We start from the raw sequence: 21,969 nt of genomic DNA on the forward strand, positions 1-21,969 counted from the left end.
GCCTCTCTTTTATGTTGTGGCATAGCAAGTTGAAAAGTCGTGAACATGAAAGGAACTTTTTTCTTGACAAGAATTAATAGGTTTTTATTTTTTTTAAGCAAATTGAAAGAGCAATTCAAAACGAAAAATCCTAAAAGTAGAATCATAGTGATTGTACATTTGAAGATTTCACTTTCATTGTTTATTTATAACCATGAATTATGGTTACCTTGACATGCTAGAAAGCATTTCCTGTCTAATGTTACTAGAAGAACTCAGTCAAGTACCTCTTGTTATTTTTCTTTTCTAGTGTTGCACCTAAAAAATTGTATAATTTGATTGACACTAGCTTATTGCATGTTTGTTTTGGTATGCTTAAACATGTTGGTTTAAGCAGAGTTTATTTCATTCTGGACAGTCATTTTCTTAAATGTTTATAAGGCACAGAGTTTTCATTCGACTCTTTTTAAGAAAAAATGTCAACATAATTATCTAAATTTCTTCTTTCTTCTCAAACCACAGGTATGCTAACAAAATCTATGAATTCCTACTTTTGGTTTATATATTTTTTATTTATTGCTATCAAATATCCGATGCATGCATGACATGTTCATTATTGCTAGTATATTTTTTTTCTTAAATCAAAATGAATAATCAAGATGACCTTATATTGCAATATTGTCAAGTATGTTAATATGCCAAGAAAGTATTGAAGTGTTGCTGCTTTAATCAAGTAACTCATCATGATTTAAAAAAAAATCAAAATGTATTAAGAAAGCATTAAAGTGTTGCTGTTTAATCAAATAATTTATGACGAATAAAAAAAAAGTTAAGATGCATATGGTTCGTTCTTTATATGATCTACCATAAACTTGTTTATTTGTGCCACATATATATAGAAACAACTTGTTTCCAATTTAACGGACATTAACAGAATAATATTTTATTCTAAAGAAGGGAATACTCGCACCGCTACAACTATCATTAACGTCACTACCACCCTTCATCATCTTTTTCAACAAAAAAAATGAAGGTGTACTAAGGAAACGTTGAAGGATTTTATTATTTTTCTTGCTAGGATAGTTATTTTATGGATATACACTCTTAAATAACACTAATTTAGTGTCAAGTATGTGCTTACTTGATTCAAAGCAATATCACGTGTTTTTTAATGTTTCTGACCAATTAGTTAACGTGTTTTTGTATTTTTATATGTATTTTTGAGAAGCAGGCTTAGACTTACTGCAATAGATGAATCTTGACAACTTTTTCCCTTGTAAAATTGATTTATAGTTTATGTCTATCATTGAAAATTAGATTCCCTCTTGCCAGTTCAATGTAACCTTTCTTAAATGTTTAGAGAAAATTATTAAAATCCTTTTATAAAGAAAAAAATTAAGAACTTTATTAATAACTAAGGCTATGCCATTAGCAATTATGTTAATGCAACAAAATTATGCTTTATTCACCCAAAACATAATTTATAATTAAAAAAATTGTCATTAATAGTGAACAAAATTATGTAACAACCAATCAAGTGCAGAACCAATTAATAAGTTTTATTATGTGATTTTGGCCATTGCTAAAATTTAAAATGTTTATTGCCAGAGCCATTGATAATAGGCAACACTTTTAGCAACTTAAATTAAGCGATGGATTTGATCATCACAAGAACTCTGATGTGCGCTCTCTTATTGACCATGCGTTGTCATGAAAATAACATGATTCTTTAAATGGTATTGGCGGCCATTATAAACCATTATAAACGATTAAAATATGCTATCCTAAACCAAGATAAATAGTAAAATTGACTTTAACAATAGTTTTCTTCAATAATCAATTAAATTGAAAGGTTGAGAGTAAGTGAAAATGCCGATCACATGACAATTAAGCTCTTATATAAAGAATTATTTGATTGGAAACTCCTATAATGTAAATTATTTGTAATGAGATAGTTTGCACAACATAGGCATTTCCATGACAGTCTTCTTTAGCAATTGACTCTCAAATGCAACAATAATGCTTATGGAGGGTGACATCCAAAGGTTCCCTAACAAATGTTTTAGAAGTTCTAACGCAACCATGCTGCACTCACAAATTTTCACAAAATTTGTTAAGAAAGAATCAAGGAAATGCAATAAAAAAAAAGCTGTATAGAATCAATAGAACAAATACATAAAGGAACATCTCCTATATCTATAAATCATGCCACACAAAGATGGTTCCACTTCCTAGTCGAATTAATAGGGATAAGGACAGTTAGAAGCTTTTATGTCATCCCCATTTGAGCAAATGCTAGAAACTTTAAACTAATTTTGTCTTCCCCAAACAGAGGGACAAAAGGCCTTAGCATTGGACTCTCTTACTCTTTTCTTTGACTTCATCTTCTGTCTCCAAGGGCCACGACCTTGTAGAACATCCATTCTTATAATTTTAAATTGATTCAAAAGATATGATATGAAATCCCTTCCACCTTTTCTAATCCTTCCCCTCTATTGACAGTCATAAAGGCAAGTCCCCACAGTGTTTTGTTTTTTGTTTCAAGAATCACGGACACATTAATTTCTTAGGTCATCCCAAAAGAGGCCATACATCTTTACCAATTTTATCCTTTTTGTCATGAACTCAAGTGTTCTTACATTGACATAAACACCACAAGACTGTCGATAAAATAAGAAGCCAATACTTTTTAATCTACTTGGCTTTAAATTTTTGTGCCCTAACCACTACTCCCATAACTCCATGACCCTATCTCCTAACTTCACATTCACATAAAAGAAGGTACTTGCATGATACCACATGCTTCTAGCAACATCACACAAAATGAATAAATAGTTATGTTTCTGATTCTCTCTCACAGATGACTTAATAATTAACCATACTGATTCCATATTTCTGCAACCTATCCTACATGAGTATTTGTTTTGTAGTACCTGATAGCTACACCATTTAATGCACAAAATTGCATCAACTTTTCATAATTCACCCAAGTCAATATTAACTCAGTCATTTACTTTGATATGGTTGTCAATTATCATTTTTGTTATACATTTTACCTTATGTTAAGCATATATTAAGCCTGAAGAATTCACTTGCATGGAGTTCACTACATGCAGCAACCAAGGTGAACTTATACTAATTGTAATCCACTTGCATTTTATTTAGTATATTTTTATAGAAATGTACAAAAAAATTCATATAAAATCCATCTTTTCATCTTTAAGAAGATATGTCAGCAAACCCAACCGAATTCTTTGCCTGGAACTTTATGGCATCACCATCACCTATTATTTAATTGACTAAATGGCCTAAGCTTGGGCATCAGACCCAGGTACCCGGTACTTGGCCTGCTGGGGCTCGGGCCTGAAAAAATAGGCCCGATGGGCCTGACTTGACTCGATTATTTTTATATTATTTTTATTTAATAAAAATATACATTTTATTATTAAAAAATATATTTTATATTCAAACAATTAAGTTTATATTAAAAAATATTTTTCATTTTAACCGAGCCAGGCCTAGACTCGGGGTTTGGGTATCGAGCCGAACCCGAGCCCGACTCTTATCAGGTCGGGCTGCCCCAAGGCCCAGCCTAAAATAACCCATCTCTTCCCAGAACAAATCATACTTTCCAAGCCCATGAGTTTGAAGTGAATGCCTTAAAATACTATAAACTCATAGCTGAGCATTCCTTTCTCATTAACCTGGCCCATAGAGCATCATTCAACCTAGCATAACATGATAGGAATGTCATTTGTAGCATGTTTACACTCAACATATTACACATGCCAACTCTCCCCATCATTGGATGCAAATGAATACCAACTTAATAAATGCACATTTTTAACATCACCCTCCTCTCCCTATACAAAAATTATAACATAACCTAGACAACATGCAAAACACTACATTTGGGAACTTACAGGCGGCCATCCATAAATTAAGTACTTGTTAAGTAACATCATTAATAAGGCCGATTTTTTCAGCATAAGACACCGAGGGTGATGATGAACTGCCGACGGATGGAAGCGGCCCGCCTGGCCGAGGGAAGTAGCGAGGATGGAAGGAGCCGACCCGCCTGGCTGACGTTGGAAGTGAGAACAGAGAATTCACGGGCTGCCTAGATGGTGATGTGGAGATGTAGGCCGGGGCACAGCTCTAGTGAGTGGAGCGCCCACGGAGGTTGTCCACTTGGAGGGAGCCTATCTACCGGACTCCAAGGGAAGGGGGCTAAGCTCGGAGTGAAGGACAGAGCATAGTGGAGGACTGGGTGTGGTCTAGGCTAACCCGAGGTAGGTGCGCGGGTTAGGACAGGTTTGGGTAAGCTAGGGGTTGACTAGGTTACTCCGGACGTGGCTTGGTCAAAGTCAACCGAGGCTTGGAAGTTGGGTTAAGAGCTCATGGTCATGAGGAGGAGTTAAGAGGGTGCAAGGTTACGAGGGGAGTTATGGTTGGACTCGAGACTAGGAACAAAGTCAAGGCTAGAGGATGAGGGAGTTAAGGCGGGTGGTTAATACTAAATTCGGGAATGGAAGGGGGAGTTAAGGCCTAGCTAGGGACTCGGTGAGGAGTTATGGAAGGGCTCAGAGGAGGAGGAGGAGTTAAGGCTCGGGTAAGAATACGGGATAGATTGAGGGGGATTACAAGAGAAAGGGGAGATGAAGGCGATGTGAGTAATGACTTACCTTTTAATGCGCCTTTGGAACTCGAAGGGCTTGGGCCCCACGATGACGACACATGGCAAGATGGGCGGTTGAAGATGAAGGCTTGGTGGTGCCTAGGGAGCTTGAAAGGCGTGGGCCTTAGGATGTTGACACGTGACGTGATGAAGGGTGGAGGTGATGGGCTGGAGCGTTGAACACCTTGTGAAGTAGCGGGGGGAGGTTAATGCGCTCTGAGACCCCGCAAGTGATTAATGCTTCCCCGAAAGACGAAGCGACCCTTCTCGCCAAGGCCGTTTGGGAATCCAGTGAGCGGTGGTTGGTATGGCGCCGGGAAAGTAGCAGCGGCAAGGATTCCGGCCGTGCAACTTGCGATTCCGGCCGTTCCTCCTTGGTCGCCGTTCGTGAGCGGATTTGGACGCGACTTAGCCCAATGTTACTAGCTTGACTGGGCGATTCTTGCTGGGCTGCTGAAATGATCACAGCCCCTCTCCACACTCGTGGTCACCTTTGGATGGAGTTTAGGATGATGGTGCTGCTGAGGAATTTCTGGGCGTCGGGTCGCCAAGAGGTTACCTAAACCTCACCGGCCGTCTACTGGCAAGAGTTGGGCAGCTCTCGACTCACTTCCGCGCACTTCTTAGCTTTGGTTCACCAAGAGGATACCTAATCCTCACCGGCCGTCTACCGGTAAGAGTCAGGTAGCCCTCGGGTTTACCTCCACATGAGCTAGCTAAGCCGAGCTTAGCTACGACTTTTCCGGCAATAATCTCATTGGTTCGCAAGAGAAGAGCCGCCTACTAGAGCGGAAGTCAATGGGCTTGCTTGGACCGGACGTTGGCTCACCTTTCTGATTACTTTCTTCCCGATGTGCCCGGGAAGAAGGCGATCTACTAGGGTGAACTTTCACAAGGTCTTCTACGGAGAACAATGGGTAGAACTGGGAAGAGTTCTGGTACCTACCTTCTGTTCACTGCCGGCCGGATTGTCGTTGCCTATGGAATTACCCAATCAGTTGTCTCGGTCGGTTGCGTCGCCTTCTCGAATTCTCCTCCGGCCTCTAGATTCTAGATGCCTTCTGTGGTTGAACACGAATGCACCGTGGGGAGAAGGTGAGATTTCAGGGTACTTACGCGTAAGAGCACGTCAACAATGGTGGTTTTCCGGCCGCGACCAGTCGCGTCAGCTACCTCTTCTTTTTCTTAACCAGAGCCACAGGTTGAGAGCTTCTACACGCCTACACGGTGGGGAGTCACACTACTCGGGTGGAGGGGAGAGAGACAACGCCTACTCGCAAATAAGATTTCATTCAAATGACAAAAGGATACAAAGTTACAACTTGGACGAGTATATATAACCCGCGCGTCCTGGTTCACACCAACCTAACTCGAGACGGATATACACAATGACTGAAATAAATAGAAACGACTCGAGACACTTAATTCTAGACGCGCCTAATCTTGCAATCCTAAAGACGGACTAAAACAAGACTTGACGCTAGAATTGACTCGATTCTACACTCTCCTAGACGAACTCAGGCTGGACTCGGCTCGACTGACTCTTCAAAGTATGTGGCTTGCTGTTCGGGTTGCTCTGTACTTGCCGAATGTGAATCCCAACTGACCCTGTCGTTGATGACTGTCCTACTGCCCGTTCCCACTGCATGTAGCCCTCCACGACCGCCTTACGTCATAGCTCTGTGATGGATAGAAGGTTGCATGTAGCTGCTACACTTAGGTGTCCAGCTGACCATGCGTTGCGCTTGGTGCTCTGCTTCCTTGGCCTTGACATGCCCCAACGGTCTCACTGCTGTCTCCCGACGGGTTCCTCTCTGATAGGGGTGGGTATCGGGCCGGGACGGCCCGACCCGTTTAGACCCGGCCCGTCGAGCCCAAACGTGGGCCTGGGCCCGGCCAGATACCGGGCTAGGTCCACCATACCAAGGCCCAGCCCGACCCGTTTTGCCGGGCCCTCGGGCCGGGTCGGGCCTTGGTATGATTGAAAAAAAGACGATTTTTTTCATGTTAGGGATCTGTCTCACATGTAAGAAAAAGTAGATAGTATTAAACAAGAAATCTAAAACAAGATATGGAAAAAGACCACGGTTGTTTTAGGTAAGAAACAATGCATTGGGTCTTAAAACTTTGTGCATATCTTGATGTGAACTTGAGCTCTTTTGAACCTGTTGAAGCTTTGCTCAATTCCTGAATCAGTTGCATGTTTTTCCTGGGGAGTTCAAATTATCTATAAGAACAGAAGAATATTTTCTTAAAAAAACGAAGGATAATGGTAGCTCAGATAAAGGCTTTGCATATAATTGCCATTACTTGTGTAGAGAGGAATGACAATAACGTTCAGAAAAATCTATTCCAAGCTCAACGAAAGAATAAAATTTGCAGCAGACCTTACGTAGGCTTGGAGATCTAGAAGAGGATGAGGTGGACCTTGCACGTCTAGGAGGTCCTCTCCAGTCTCTTGGCCTGCCTCCGGTTGTATTATACATGAGAAGAAAGTCAGCAACAGTATGTGAATGAATCAAAACAAACCCATCTTACTGCACCAGACGTGTACATCATTCAAACCATCATGACATTACATCGTATCAATTTTTGCACAAAATCTGTCCCTCTCTCTCTCGTGTTAAAGATCCTTTACAAATGTGAAGAACTATATAATATTTACTGAACAAACCCATGATATGATCAACTGTCATAATGACAAATACTTTTGAACATAGTTTAAGTTTGACATGAACTTCAAGATTCTGCACAAGATATTATACAAAGATGCCACACCCATATCTGAGAGCAACAAAAAAATGCAAAGAAATGATAACATCAGTAGAGAATTCATGGTTGTAGCTTGAAATGTCCATCTACAATTTAACATGAAAAAGAAATGTTAATAAAAATTAACATGTGCTTGTCAACATAGAATACAAAACATTAATTACAAAAATTACCATAATAAGTATGCACTCGATTAACATTCCTCGCCATAATGGTGCTCTGCATCATGAGAACTGTAACAAAGACACTTATTAGTTTAAGCACACTATTAAGTTAATATGTATAAACTATGAAGCATGAACAACTTACCTTTCACACAAGTTGCTTGCATCACGAATCCAACTTTGTGTGCAAATTAATGACTCTACATTTTCAGGAGTAGTTGAACATCGATAATCATTAATAATTCTTCCTGAAGTACTGAATGCAGATTCTGAAGCAACTGTAGATACATGAATAGCTAACACATCTCGAGTCATCCTTGCTAGAATTTTGTATTTGCTTTCATTTGCCTTCCACCAAGATAATATGTTGAACTCTACAGTAGGTGATATTTCTTCCATTGGATCAAGCAAATATTTGTCTAGATCTGTGTGAACCACTACAGGAGATACAAAGTTGACATATGCTTTAAACCCATATCTAGACACACTTTTATACTCTTCCATTGCAATCATGGTACTAGTGGATGCATTGGCCCTTCCCATATTACACGTGTCACTATCTTCATACATATTTCTGTACTCAGCATACAATTCATGAAGAGTACTCTCTATAATTCCATATTTCACTATTGCATCAGGTTTATTTAAATTGCCAAGCAAATACTTCAAGTATGACAACTTGAACCTAAGATCCAAAATAGCTGCAATTGCAAAGAGAATATTGTAGCCCTTAAAGTATTTGTCAAAATTTTCTTGCATTTTGCATGACAATGCCCTTATATGTTCATTTGATGCTCCATGATGCCTATACAAATGATAATAAATTGATACGATTTCTTCAAAAACTAGATTAACTGTTACTTGTTTGGTGGTAGAGAATAAATTTGTTGCATTGTAGAAGACCTTTAAGAACTGACATAAATCTGATGCATGAGACCACTCATCTTCAGAAGACAAACATGTATAACTATGATCACACGATGCCAAATGTTGAAAGACATCTTTGAATAATAATGCATCTCTCAACATTATAAATGTAGAATTCCATCGAGTAGGAACATCATAGTTTAAACATTTTTTTTCATCCAAACCCATTGTCTTTACACATTTTTTGAAACCATGTAGTCGTTTTGGTGATCCCCTTATATATTTGACACTGTCACGAACTTTTGAAATTGTATCGTTCATATCATTCATACCATCTTTAACTATCAGATTTATGATATGTGCACCACAACGAATATGAAAGTACTCCCCTCTCAATGGAAATGAAATATTATTTTTCCTTTCTACGGTTCTTCTCAACAAACTTATTCTATTATCATTTGTTGAACAATTATCAGTAGTGACAGAAAACAACTTCAAATGAATTCCCCACTTAGTAGTAATGCACTCTAATAAAATATCACATATACAAATTGCATTATGTAGTGGAGGCACATGTATAAAATTAAGTATGTGAGAGTGCAATTGCCAATCTGTATCAATATAAGAGGCTGTCAAGCATAAGTACCCTAATGTCTGTTGTGAGGACCACATATCAAACGTCAATGATATCCATTGCACTTGGTTATTTATAAGTTCTTGATATCTCTTTTTTTCAGTCAAGAACATTGACTGTACCTCTTTTGTAAGTGTTCTCCTAGAAATTGGCACAAACCTTGGATTGCAAAGCTTTAGAAGATCGTTAAGATATTCATATTCTGCAATACTGAAAGGAAGTGCATGCATTATTGTCAACTTAGCCAAACCTTTTCTTATACTGTCCATATCAAGTTTGTGTAGACTTAAATTTGAGGCTCTAGATTCACCAACTCCAAATGACAACGTTTTTTGTTTTCCATCAAATATTTGTTTTCTGACACATGTATATCTATGTCGTTTCAAGTGACTCGTACCACTGCTACTTTGTGCAGTAAATCGTTCACCACAATGTTTGCATTTCTCCCACTCTTTTCCATTAAATTGTACTAATTTGAAGTCATTTCATACTATCGAAGTTCTTTTTCTCTTGGATTGAACGTCTTTTTCAGTACATGTAAAAGATTCATCTTCCTCTACATCTGCCATCAGATGATAATCTTCATCCCTAATGTTAGATGACATGACTTACTATTTGAATGATATCTGAACAACCTAAACATAGAGTCATAGGGAAACCAATTACAAAAATTCTCATAAGAGGGATTCACTAAAACATAGAATTGCAATGGGCAAACAACAAAGCAGTAAATCGTTCAAGAAAACCAGCACAACACGAATTTTAGGTTCTTAATATCGTGTACACAATGCATCAACAGTCCATAGTCCATGTAGAATGTAAGATCTTTCAGTTAATGAGTTTCCCGTATCAGTTATAGTGAACAAAATAATTTTAAAGCCAACATTTTTCTACCATGGTCCAAACATAACATACAGGCAGAACAACACTTAAGGATCAAACCTTCATATGAACTTGAAGAACCTATGTAAAAGAATGAGACTCAAGCCTTGTGGAAAAAATTACCTCTCCCTTAAGAAATATAGAAGAACGTAACCCTTAAGAAATATAGAAGAATGTGGTGGTTTCTTGCAGAATCTCGATATCGCTTTGCAAGTCCAAAATCAATGATATAGACCTGGAAGGAAAAAACATACATAAAAATTATGCAAAAGTAAAATAATGTGAAACAGAGCTGTCACCCACCATAACAATACTTCCTTGTTCTACCTCAGTATGACGAAAATCAATGTTTAGCTAAGATGGATCCTCAATGGAGATAAGATGCGGCCATTCAAACTTCATAAAACTGCCAAACAATACAAATTTCATACACAAAAGAGTGAATAAGATATAATATTTACATGAAAAGGAGACAAAAACCATATGAACAAATAGGCAAATCAGAAATCACATGCAACGTACCCTTTGCTACTTTTCAGGAAAAAGGCTCCTCCCACGTTGCAAGAAATCCCAACACCACTTGTGTTTAGCTTACGTTCATAAAATTTAAAAAACTTGACCTGTTCTCAATCAAAACGAACATTTTTTTAGAATTGAAGCTCAATGAGACATATACATATTTAAAGATTCTCATTGAAGCTAAATGCCAAAAAGTATAGTCAATTTCTAATGGTTTATTCATACAAGAATGAGCACCAGGTTCTCCACTGTGCAACAATCAACCACAAAACCACAAAAGGATTATCTGCTTATATTCTGCACCATCCATATGAAGCTAACTATTACATCAGCACATCTCTAAGAATGTGAGACTAACAGCTGGATCCAAGCAAAAATATCAATCACCAACTTGTCTTTAAAAATGAAATCAACAAAACCCTCAAACCACATGATAATAACTTCTTTCTCCTTTAGTTACCCTTGACTAGTTTTCTATTTACTATTCCTTTCTACATTAAGGAACAAATGACAACTGAAAAAAATGAACCATATCTAACAAGATTCAGTTTATCTACAAAAGACAAGGACTGCAATGCTATAAGCAAAGACAGACTGTAGAAAGGCTTCCCTAGTGAAAAATATGCATAGAAAACAATTAAGCTACAACAAGAAGAACAGCCAAAAAATCATAGAATTGAAATAATCCTAGTCAAAGATGATGCTACAAGGAGTAAACCCATAAAAGAACTCTCACCAGAAGAATTCGCAGGTTATGTTCTACAATTCTCTGGCTATCATGGAAACCATGCCCCTTCCATTGCATCTAATAATGATAAGACAAAGGCCAAAGTTGCTAATGGAGTACTATAACTATGTAACTGAAAGCACGCGTCCAAACAAACCCCACCTATGTAACCCAAGGAACCGAGGTTCTAACTCAACAACATTATCAGAAATTTCCATTATTTTTAGAAACACCAAAAAGAAGAAAAATAAAGGAAAACCAAAAATACACGAAAATTTTGTGATACTTTGACCCAAAAAAAGAAAAGACAAAATGAAAATATCATGCCTTTCATTTATCACATTATTTTTGTTTTCTAAAGTTAAACTCAGAAATGCCTTTCATTTGTCAAGACATTTTTGAGGCATGAAATATACAATGCAGCGGCGAGATCCAACGACATCCAACTATCCAAGAGGCAAGAATCAAGATCTGGGGAAAGAAAATGTGGGTTGTGATAATTTATGTATGAATACAGTATTGCAGAACCTACGTCAAGAAAACACATTGATTTCTTTATCGGTGGCCCAGTGATGGAGCAGAGACAGTGACAGTGGCAGAGACTGGCTGGGTATCAGGTATGGACTGTGGAAACGGTGGCGGGCACACGGTCTCTCCAACTCTCACTCTCCCTGTCTCTGCGGCGCAGGCAGTGGCTCTGCGAATCTGCTAGACTCTGTCACTCTGCCCCGGGCCTCCCTCAATGGAAAATGTGAAAGTGTGAAACAAAGGGAGCCGCGCAGGAGGAACATGACCTAAGTTCCTAACGGGCCACCGGGCCAGGCCGGGCCGGGCTGTAGAAGTGATAACCAGGCCCGGCCTGTTAAGATCTCGGGCCGAGCCGGGCTCGCTCAAGTTCGGCCCGATAACAAAATTCCTTGACCCAGACCCGGCCCGTACCGTGCCGGGCTGGCCCGACGCCCAGGCCTACTCTCTGCACTATACTCCAAGCGGCAACACTAAGGTTGCGCCTGGTTGGTATTGCTCGTTCGGGCCTGTGCTGGTAGCTTGGTGCTCTACCTTGAGACATCAGACATGACTTAACCAAGACGGCTGCTCCTAAGCACTGGAATGACCTTTCCAGGACAGCCTCCTTCTATCTTCTCGACCAAGGCTGAGGTTTCTTTTCCTCGGGCAGCGTCATTCCTCGGCCGCAAGTCTTATTGCAGCCTCCTTGCTCTCAGTCCGGTCTTGCTCTACCGAACCTCTCAGGATGACAATGACCTGGTGTGGGCCATCTTCCTTTGGCTGCCGACCCTCTATGGCCATGCGTTGGGCTGCTGCCTCCCTCAGCTGCAGCTCTTCTTGCTCTGCCACTAGCTTCAGCCTCTTTCCGCTGTGGCTAAGGGCCTCGTTGCGCTCCTTTGGTGCAATTCCAACTGGCCTCGGCCACTCTATCGATGGCACTCGGCTGGGGTCAGAGTTGACTCGCAACAGTCCACCCTCCTTACATAGATCTTGACCCTAAGTTCTTGCTATATTCTCCTGGAGGTAAGACCGAAGCTCCTACTCTTCCTTCAATGGTCCTTCTTCATCATAGTTTGGCTCATAGTCTCTCGGTAAGAGTTCGACAGAAGTCTTACCTTGAGAAAACACCTTCCTAGGCCCTCTGGAGTAGACTTGAGTTATTCTCTTAGCTGGCCTAGTTATTAGCAACACCATTTGTTCCTCTCCCGACTTGAGACCGTAGTCTCGAAGAAGTTTTCCTAACAGTGTCCCTCGATGTCCTTTCCGTTATTTGGGGTTAACGTAGCCCTCAGCCCCTTGTTGCTCCCTTCTTCTGCTGGGCGCCAATACTATACGTGCCTATGTCTCTGCGGTTCACCTTCCTTGTATTAGTCGGTTTAACCCTTGAGCCAGTGCTCTCTGTCCTTGATCAAGTGCCCATAGCGTTGGGTTTTCTCTTACAAGGCCCTTGTATAGACGGGGCATGGGGCTCTTTGCTCATGCCCACCTCCGAAGCATTAGTCTCTTCTTCGGCTTGGGTAGCTCCACCCTCCTTAGACTTTGCCATAGGTGTTGTGAGGATAGGCGCCAATCGCCCTCTTTTCTCACCGCCTAAGGGTATTCTCTTGCTCGTCGTGCCTGTTGACGAGTTTCGGCCCCGTTTGGCCTCTTGTAAAAAGTCTGAACTTGTGGTCAGCTAGAAGCATGCTGTTCTTCTAGGGAATCAGGTTCGGGTTCCATCCAGGGTGTTGGGAATAGCTTGGGTGGACTTAGCCTTTTGGCTAGCGCCCTGTAAGGAAGTAGGTCATCTTCTAAGCTCGAGCTCTTTTCCTTGCCGATCTCTCCCAATGCTTGCCTCGGTAGGGTGTCCTTTCTGCTTCTTGCCGCAGCTCTCTCGGGTGATTGACTATATCCACCCTCCTTTGCAAGTTGCCTAAGGGCTGCGGGCCCTTGCATTGATGAGGCCTCTGACGCCTCTTTCCCAACTTCGTCCATGAGTTGATCTGAGCTCTGGCATGCGAGATTGACTTCTCGTATCCAATCGGCTGAAGTCCATGATTCCGCCGAGCTGGTTTGCTCAAGGACTGTTGGTCTGTCCATCATGATGAGGGCAGCTGTCAATTCCCTGTGGCTCGGGCTGGTGCTTCTTGGGCAGTTGGCAAAATCTGCCGATACGCCCGTGCATTTCCCATCCTTCTCACCTTGTCGGTCGCATCTTGCTGAGAGAAACTTGCGATTGCCTGGGCGTTCTCTGCGGCTCCGTACTGTGGGTGTTCTGCCAGGGTGTTGCTATAAGCACGTCGGTAAGCTCTACCATTCCTGGTCTTCCTTGGCTTGTACACCTTTGTTGGTTGCAGCTGCGAGCTTGCTTCAGGGCTGTTCCTTGTAGGCACAGCTGGGGGGTTGCTCACAGGCTGGTTGGCATATGCTCGTTGATAGGCCCGAACATTTCCAGTCTTCTTGGGCCTGTTTCTTTCAAGCGGTTGCGCCCTAGCCTTAATCTCAAGGCTGCTCATGTTGGGTTCACCAGAAGGAACCACTATCGGTTGGTTGGAGTATGCGCATCGGCAGACTGTGGCATCTCCAATCTTCCTGGGCCTGACTACAGGTTCCGGTTGGGATCGAATCCCTTGCTCCCATGATCTGTGTGCTATCGGGAGTGAGGCGCCACGTTCCTCATGTTGCTGGCTATTGTGGCGAGGTGGCTCAACCCTCATTGCTTGCGCCTGATTGGCGGGGCTGTCACGCTTCTCCACTGCGTGGACTTACATGCTTCTACTACCTGCAGGGCTCGGTTGAGAGGGTTCCACTGCTAGGGTATAATGGTACTCTCAGTTCCCAGCCTTGATTGCCTCTCTTGGGAGGATGTACACGGTCTCTTGCGGCTGCACCATTCGTCACGCTACTCCGAGCTTTCCCACTTGGGCGATGTTGGTGATGCATAAGACTTGGCTTTGCGGGTTCATCCATACCTGGAAATGGTATTCTTCTAGCCCTAAGCCTTGGATGAGCATCTCGCACTCGGAACTTGACCCCCCTAGTTTGTATCTCCATCGAGACCCTTGTACGACTTCTGATCCTTGCCACAAGATTCATTTGTATGTGAACTGGCCCTCCTTGAAAGCATAGAAGACAACGTCCCACTCTGGTTGGTTGGGACTTGACCTCCGGTGGTCACGAGGGCTGCTCGCCCTGTTGGTGCCGGTACTGCTGTAGTGGTTCTCGTAACAACATGCACCTAAAGTGTTTCCCGGCGTGTTGTAGTGATTAAATTCATGTCGCTCAACCGCTCTAGACTGCGAGTTTGCGACACTGGAGGGGGAGGATTATCATCCTCACTGTGAGAAGACCGCTCCTCTTCTTCGCCTTCTTGCTCTGTCTCCTCTTCCTCGGTAGACTCTTCTTCGAACTCCTCAACCGGCTCTTCGCCCGAATCTTCACTCGGGTTGGATGACAAATCTAAGTCACCATCCTCCTGCTGGTTGTACTCGTCCTAAGCTTCTGAATCTTCATTCGGGTACGGGTTGTAGACCTCGTTGTTTGAGTAGTCCTCATTTGGCCCATATGACTCATATCCTTCCGAGTATTGACTATGGGATGACTCGTTGTGCGAGTTCTCACTATTCCATGGAGACATGGCTGGAATTCTTCAACTAAATTCAAAAGCAACTAAAAGAAAAACTGTCGGCTGAATTTTCCAAGCGGGCTCTGATACCAACTGTCGAGTTGGTAACAGTCGATTGAGATCAGTTACTCTAATGCTCACCCTACTGAATTCAAATGCAACTAAAAAGAAAAACTGAAGCAATCGGCTGTGCCTCCCAACACGGCTCTGATACCAACTGTCGAGGACCGAAACCCAGAGCTAGTGAAACCACTACCCTAAGCCGAATCCTCTACCGAAGACCTCTCGGGGGAGCCTAAAATCGAAAACTAACTAAGCAACTCCTATTACAAAAATAACTACGTCGAACAGGACCTCGGCTTGACACTAACAATAAGCAAAACAAAACTAAAACAAACACTAACCTATTGTCGTGGACTAACGGCACACTCTGGTGGAAGAGGGTGGAATGGCTCGGTCCGCCTGACCGAGGGTGATGATGAACTATGGAAGCGACCCGCGTGGCCGTGGTCGGCGATGATGCGAGAGGGCTCGGCCCGCCTAACCGAGGGAAGGAGGTGAGCGCAGAAGCTGCGGAAGATGGAGCTCGGCAACAACTGCTGTGATGTTGCGGAGGAACCGCCGAGGGTGATGCGATGGCCTATGGTGCTCAGCCCGCCTGGCCGACATTGGAAGTGAGAGCACAGAACTACAAGCTGTTTAGATGGTGATGTGGAGATGTAGGTCGGGGCATGGTGCTAGTGAGTGGACCGCCCACAGTGGTTGTCCACCTGGACGGAGCCTATCTACCGGACTCCAAGGAAAGGGGGCTAAGCTCGGAGTGAAGGACAAAGCTTAGTGGAGGAATGGTTGTGTTCTGGGCTAACCCGAGGTAGGTGCGCGGGTTTGGACAGGTTTGAGTAAGCTAGGGGTTGACTACATTACTTCGGACTTGGCCTTGGTCAAAGTCAACCGAGGCTTGGAAGTTGGGTTAAGAGCTCGTGGTCACGAGGAGGAGTTAAGAGGGTGCGACTATGTCACCGTGGTACGTTAAAACTGTCAGCTTACCTGTACCGGTACGCCAGTACATTCTGGTACGTTTGGATCTAGTTCCAGATTGGAACTAGATCCAAACCATATTCCCAACCAAAAAATACCTGACCGTTCATTGCGCTCCCTTCGTCTCGATTTTGTAAGTAGCGGTAGCAGGCTTTGGGCAGCGACAGAATAAACACGTTCGAATCAGTACTTGGTTTCTGCAGTCGTAAAAACTTGTTACAAGGCAGTGGAACTTCTTGAAAGTCTTCTTCCCTAATTCCTTCCCATTTATGAGATTGGCTTCTATCAAGCACCATACAACAAACCTCCCTAAACTAGCAAAATAGCATCGTCTAAATTTGAGGCCCTTTACAATTCAAGCAACTGGCACCATCTATTTAATTAGTTTCTTTTCACTTTGGAGTTGGTTTGAGAAGCCATTCTTCTTTCTCTCTTGTTTTTTCGTCTCGATTTTTGTCGAAAACATATACAAAAATTCTAGAAGCTTGTGCATGTATTGCCCTCATATGCAAATTCTGGATGATATCATTTGTTTTTTTCAATTTTTTATTTTTTTCATTAAAAAAATCATATTATCATAGTAAAAGTTTTCCCGCACCGTACCAAGATTTGCAAAAACGCCGTACCCATACCCATTTTCCCATACCCATACCCAGGTGACATAGGGGTGCGAGGTTACGAGGGGAGTTATGGTTGGACTCGAGACTAGGGACAGAGTCAAGGCTAGGGCTTAGACTCAAGAGGGATTGCAAGACTACGAGGAATGAATTAGAGCTAGTCTCGGTAAGGGATGAGGGAGTTAAGGCAGGTGGTTAAGGCTAAACTCGGGAATGGAAGAGGGAGTTAAGGCCTAGCTAGGGACTCAGTGAGGATTTATGGAGGGGCTCAGATGAGGAGGAGTTAAGGCTCGGGTAAGAATACGGGATGGATTGAGGGGGATTACGAGAGAGAGGGGAGATGAAGGCGAGGTGAGTAATGACTTACCTTTTAATGTGCCTTTGGAACTTGGAGGGCTTGGGCACCACGATGACGACACGTGGCAAGATGGGCGGTTGAAGATGAAGGCTTGATGGCACCTAGGGAGCTTGAAGGGCGTGGGCCCTAGGATGTTGACACGTGGCGTAAGGAAGGGTGGAGGTGATGGGCTGGAGCATTGAACACCTTGGGAAGTAGTGTGGGGAGGTTAATGCGCTCCGAGACCCCGCAAGTGATTAATGCTTCCCCGAAAGACGAAGCAACCCTTCTCACCAAGGCCGTTTGGGAAGCCAGTGAGCGGCGGTTGGGATGCCGCCGGGATAGTAGCAGCGGCGAGGATTCCGGCCGTGTGACTTGCGATTCCGGCCGTTCCTCTTTGGTCACCGTCCATGAGCGGATTTGAACGCGACTCAGCCCAATGTTACTAGCTTGACTGGGCGATTCTTGCTAGGCTGCTGAAATGATCGCAGCCCCTCTCCACACTCGTGGTCACCTTCGGATGAAGTTTAGGATGAAGGCACCGCCGACAAATGCCTCCTTTTCAACCCACAAACAAGTTTTCCACCTTCCTAACCAAAATTTCACAGTGGTTTACATTGAGTTTACCTTCAAAGAAAGAAACTCCATGGTAAATTATTGGCAGTTGGGCTGAATTCCAACTCAAACTATTCAGTCAAAAGTCTGCACTATCTATGTGCCATATGAAAAGGGATTGCTGAAGATGTTTTCATGTTAATATGTAGCCCTACCTTTTGACTAAACTCATAAACCTATTTCCCATTCATAATTGATTATTGATTTGCTTTGCAAAATAAAGTGATGAACAAAAAGTACTAGAATTCATAATACTATATTTTATGAATCTCAACAGTCTTATTCTTTCATGAATTTTTTTCCACCTTAATCTTCTTGAATCTCAACCACTAAAATAAAAAGGTATCAAGTCATTGGGTTCCCTTAACTTAGAACCCTTATGCTGTCAAAATACCTTTTCTTCATGCCCATTAGTGACCAAAATGATGCAAAATAAACTTAGCACATTATTCAATTCACCCATCAACTATTGAAACCCCAGTATATAAGGGCAAATTTAAGACATTTTCACTTTATTTTAGCATATGACTTTGTAATGCCTAATTTTAATAGAAAAAAAGGATCATGTACAATAAAGGCTCACTGTTTCATATGAACAATATAAGCAATTAGTCCACACATCCTTTCTACCACAATATTGCCAAATCACCTTGTAAAGGCAATTACACAATGCTATAAGCGAAAACTCTTTTATATTATTGGTTACTTGAACCTTTGAACTAATACAATATGAATTTTGTTGACTTTTTAAACATTTTTTTTCACATTTAGGGGACATTTGAGTGCCATAGACATCCCTCTGCAGATAGACATCCATGGATCTCTATCCATGGATGGAACTCCCTTTGGACAAAAATCTATGCTTAAAAAAAAAAAACAGTTATATGTGATTTGCATAGACAGATATCCATGGTAAACTATGTTTGATAGAGGATGGACAAGATTTCGTTGACAAAAAAAAAAACCATTGTTTCCTACCAATAACAATAATAAAAGAAAAATTATAAGCAATTTTGCCTCAAATTAAAGAAATCACACATTGCCTCTGTAGCATCCTGTCCCATCACATTCCAGAAATGTTGTTAAAAACCCACTAGACCCTATTGTTTTTCAATTCAAAGACTATCTTTTTATAGATATCATTCATGAAGTAGTCACAAAAGTTGCTCATTATCTTCTACTAAATTTTCATTCCTCCCATTACATTGTCTAGAAGCCTCACTGAATTATCTTCATCATTGAAAAACTCTTTAGAGTGATTACTGCATGAGATATGGATGACTTCCTCACATTTCACAATTATCAAACCGCTTCGTTTTACAATATTCTTGTCACCTGTCTATGATTCACAAAAGATTGATGAAAGGTAGTATTTCTATCACCATCTCTAAGCCTCTTTACCTATGACTTTTGCTTCCTAAATTCATTATCTTCTTTTATTGCCTTTTTTAACTCCTTTCTTAACCATAGCTCATACAACTAGTTTAATATCTACATGATCCCTCATATTTCTGAATCATATGCAAATACTCTCTAGTAGCTTTCATCCTCCCTTCTATACACCCAAAACACTATTTATTTCAATTTGACAAATTATTAAGGGTATGCTCCAATTTTTGAAGGATCTTTACCATAAAATAACCTCTCACTAGTACATTCTGGTTGTCTTTAACTACCTCTATACAATTTTCATGCAATATCCAATAGGTAAAATTTGAACAGACATCTCACAAATTTTCTTCCTACCTAATTTTCGACCAACATCAATAAGACACTAATCCATAATGGTGTGTGGCAGGGTCTTAAAGTTAAATCTATAGTTACCACTCCACCACCAGTCTATCCCAATTGAAATCCAATCAATTCTACAATTGATATTAGCTTCTCTCCAACTAAGGTGTTTCCACATTCAGCTAGTGTTTGGATTGTCAACCACATTGAGTTTGCATTCACTAATAAAATGATTGAAGTCTCTACATGAGGGCCAGATTTGGATATGTACTTGTTTTCATCCCATAAGCCTCTTATCAATCAAAATCACTCATAAATACATAAGGCACAAACAAAGACCTAAAACACTGTTAAAAAAATTTATGAAGCTCTTTTTAATAACATATTCTTATAAAGATAAACTCCAACTTCAACAAACACAAATCATGTTGCATTTGCATTATTCTGTTAACCATAATATGTCCCACGAGACAATCTTAATATATACCCTTGTAAGTTCCCATTAACATATAACAATTCTTGCCTTCAATTTTTTTGTAGTGAAGTTGACAATATAACTCTATTTTCTATGCCATAAATATAATTGATCAAACCAACAAGCTTTTATCATAGTATCTATTAAGAACATAAGATAGGGCGAGTAGGTTTGCATTAAATAATCAATCTCTTTGTGAGTCATAAACTAAACTAAACTAAACACCTTATGTTCTAGGTGATCAATTTCATTTCAACCCCAAATCAAGCATATCTTCTCCTGAGCTAAATTTCCTCACAGACTTCTTTCTTCGACACATCCACAAATATCCTCTTGCATTTTTTGACATCTCTTTTATGTAATCATGTGAATCTTTAATAATGATAGTGGTATCAATTTCGATTTGTGGCCTATTAGATTCAAACTAAAAGACTCCATCATGCACCTCTATTTCTTTTGTTTTACATTTAATAGCGTTAAATCGTTTAGAATGTGAAAGTTGATGCACCTCTTTTTATAAGTCCGAAAGTATGGATCCGAATGGGCTCCCACTTTCCTTCGGCCATGCTTTACTTAGGCTAACTCCTTCACTCATCTTATCATATCCTTATGCATTCTCCTCCTCTTTATTATCCATTTCTCTCAACTCCACCCCCTTCCAACGATAAAAAAATCCAAGTAAAGAACTCAAAGATTTATTTAAATTAATATTAAGCTAAACATTTAAAAAAAATGGGGATCCTCATCTCTTCTTTAATCATTAAAGAGGCACCCAAAAACCATCTGTAGGCCACCAGCATCTGTTCACCCAACTTCCATCCTCCTCAATGCAAAATTGATTGGAGTTCCTCCCTATCATCCACATGGACAAAAAACACATTACTATCTAGGAATGAAAACCTATGGTTTTTAACATTCTTCCACATCTGCCTAAGATTATGTATAATGAAAAAAAACATGGATGCTACATGATTCAAAGTCACTAATGAAACATGCCAACACCATCCATTTAAATGGTTACTTCATCTCCTCCAACTCTGTGTTGGAAATAGCCAGCCAAGGCTTCTCTCCATCCATCTGATTGCTCAGATCCTGTCCATCTTTCCACAACTCCCAGCCATCTAACACCATCTCCACCCAAGGTTTCAACTGGAAATGGCTTCAACGATGGCGATCTACTGCATCATCCTTTGAGCTAGGGTTTTCTAAAGTTGAAAATCCTAAGCCCCCTTCCTTCAAACCCGGACACTCTCTCTATCTGTCATGGGTCAATCTAAATAAATGGTTGAGAAGTTATGCCCAAAATTCATCTACTTTGAAAGAAAGAAATTTTTGAGAAAGAGTTGTTTTCCCTTGATTGGCCACTTAAACAAACATTTAGGGACATGTAACAAGATGGTCAACTTATAACTTGAATCAAACAGGCCTAATTGAAAAGCTTGTACCAAGTATCTCACAGAACTCAATGATTGAACAACAAAAAGCAGGACTCAACCAAAACACATGGGCGAGGACATGTTTGGACACAACATATCTTTGGATTTTAGAGCATTTGGTTGGTCTTTTTGGATACTTGTTTTTGTCATGTGTATACCCAAATTCCATGTGAATTGCTATAAGGAGTTTGGTCAGTATAACAATTTTTCTCATGAATTCTAACCAATTACTTTCATTACTACAATGACCCAATTGCTGAAATTTAATATTGCTAATATACAAACAGGACCATGAGTTAATAATCGATTAACAGAATGTCTTGTCATATACCCAAAGATCTTTCAATCATTAATGAGACAATAAAGTTTTTTTCCGTATGAAAGTTT

The sequence above is a fragment of the Nymphaea colorata genome, chromosome 1, assembly GCF_008831285.2.
Source record: "Nymphaea colorata isolate Beijing-Zhang1983 chromosome 1, ASM883128v2, whole genome shotgun sequence".
NCBI classification, from domain to species: domain Eukaryota; kingdom Viridiplantae; phylum Streptophyta; class Magnoliopsida; order Nymphaeales; family Nymphaeaceae; genus Nymphaea; species Nymphaea colorata.